Source organism: Lathyrus oleraceus, chromosome 5, assembly GCF_024323335.1.
Source record: "Lathyrus oleraceus cultivar Zhongwan6 chromosome 5, CAAS_Psat_ZW6_1.0, whole genome shotgun sequence".
NCBI lineage: Eukaryota > Viridiplantae > Streptophyta > Magnoliopsida > Fabales > Fabaceae > Lathyrus > Lathyrus oleraceus.
Genome location: NC_066583.1, coordinates 34,797,826 through 34,800,034, shown reverse-complemented (window position 1 = coordinate 34,800,034; position 2,209 = coordinate 34,797,826). Strand labels below are relative to the sequence as shown.

General features: G+C 38.1%; 1 non-coding gene across 1 annotated transcript; it reads left to right on the top strand.

Moving 5' to 3' along the window:
• Positions 1 to 444: 444 nt before the first annotated feature.
• On the top strand, positions 445 to 516 carry TRNAW-CCA (transfer RNA tryptophan (anticodon CCA)). The gene has a single exon. It is a non-coding gene; the product is annotated as a tRNA-Trp (tRNA).
• Positions 517 to 2,209: the final 1,693 nt, after the last annotated feature.

The following is a 2,209-nucleotide window of genomic DNA, read 5'->3' as shown; positions in this document are numbered from 1 at the left end:
CTTTCTTCTGTGTGAATGAAATGGTTACGAGAATGAAAATATTATAATCTATTGTGAAAAATAAAAATCAAAACAAATAAGAACAAATAGGAGCACAAACCTGTTTGTAAATGAAGAATGGCGTAAACTCGTTGTGGTTAAGCGTTGAGGATGGAGGCTTACCGTCAGTGTTCAGTGAAGGAAAGGGTTTGTCATTCAGTGAGGGAGGAAAGTGAATGGTGATGATGACAGTGGTGTTGGATTTTTTAGGGTTTGATTTCAATTTGGGGGTGACGGTGGCGGTGGAAGCATTGTTACATTTTTAGGGTTAGGTTAGGTTGGAAGAAGAAGAAACGATTTTTCTGAGAAGGGAAGAAATGAGACATGATAGCGGAAACTGATATTTAAAACATGAAAGGAAACAAATATTTATATATAAATTACCAGACGAAACGTTACATGAATGGATCCTTGGCGCAATGGTAGCGCGTCTGACTCCAGATCAGAAGGTTGCGTGTTCGATTCACGTAGGGTTCAATTTTCCTTTTAATTTTTGGACTTGCTTTCATAAGTGTGTGAGACTGAGACCTATAAGAGCGCTTTTACCTTAAAAGCGCTTTCATAAGTGTGAAACCCATGAGACCTATAAGAGCGCTTTTACCTTAAAAGCGCTTTCATAAGTGTGAAACTCATAGATGTGAGACTGAGACCTATAAGAGCGCTTTTACCTTAAAAGCGCTTTCATAAGTGTGAAACCCATGAGACCTATAAGAGCGCTTTTACCTTAAAAGCGCTTTCATAAGTGTGAAACTCATAGATGTGAGACTGAGACCTATAAGAGCGCTTTTACCTTAAAAGCGCTTTCATAAGTGGAGACCTATAAGAGCGCTTTTACCTTAAAAGCGCTTTCTTTACATAGGCGAATTTTTTTTCAACCTATTACAGCGCTTTTTTTAAAAAGCGCTTTCTTTTTGGTGCTGCCAAAAGCACTTTTTGGCGTAGTGAGCGTTTGAGTAGTTCTCTGCAGTATTTTGTTTGACATACTGCTGTACCCTCATCTAGTTGCTTTATCTGAAGTCCTAGGAAGTAATTCAGCTCCCCCATAAGACTCATCTCAAATTCACCCTGCATAACCTTAGAAAATTCTTCGACCAAGTGTATGTTAGTTGAACCAAAAATTATATCGTCTACATAAACTTGAACTAAAAGAATATGTTTTCCCTTGTGTTTAATAAAGAGAGTATTATCCACTTTACCTCTTGAATATCCATGATCAATTAGAAATTTGCTAAGCCTTTCATACCAAACCCGAGGGGCTTGTTTAAGACCATACAAAGCTCGTTTTAATTTGTAAACATAATCTGGATTTTCAGCATTCTCAAAACCAGGAGGTTGTGAGACATATACCTCTTCATTTATGACACCATTTAGAAACGCACTCTTTACGTCCATTTGGTAAAGCTTAAAATCATTAGAACACGCATAGGCAAGCAAGAGACGTATAGCTTCAAGGCGAGCAACTGGAGCATAAGTTTCCTCATAGTCTATGCCCTCCTCTTGGTTATACCCTTGTGCTACTAAACGTGCCTTGTTCCTAGTTATCACTCCGTTTTCATCAAGCTTATTTCTAAAAACCCATTTAGTACCTATGATATGATGATCTTGCGGACGAGGGACAAGTTCCCAAACGTCATTTCTTTTAAATTGATTAAGCTCTTCTTGCATGGCCATTAGCCAACATTCATCAATCAAGGCCTCTTTGGAATTTTTTGGTTCTACTTGTGAAACAAACGCGAAGTGAGAACAAAAATTACTTATCTTAGAACGAGTCATTACTCCCTTTGAAATATCTCCCAAGATGTTGTCAATAGGATGGTCTTTTGAAGATTTCCAAGCTGGTGGAAGGTCATTCACTTCAGCTGTCCTTTCTTCCTCATCTTCTTCATGACTAGTATCTTCCTCCTTCTCATGGGCAGCTGTTCTGGACTGATCAGTTTCCGTAACAGCTTCCTTGAGTATGTCTTCTGTAGATACACCTGCGTCATCAAAAGAAATACCTTTTCCGACACTTTTCGGATAAGACTCATCAAAAGAAACATGGACAGATTCTTCAACAGTAAGTAAACGCTTATTATATACTCTATATGCTTTACTTGAATGTGAGTATCCAAGAAAGATACCTTCATCCGCTTTTGCATCAAACTTCCCAATATTTTCCTTACCATTATTC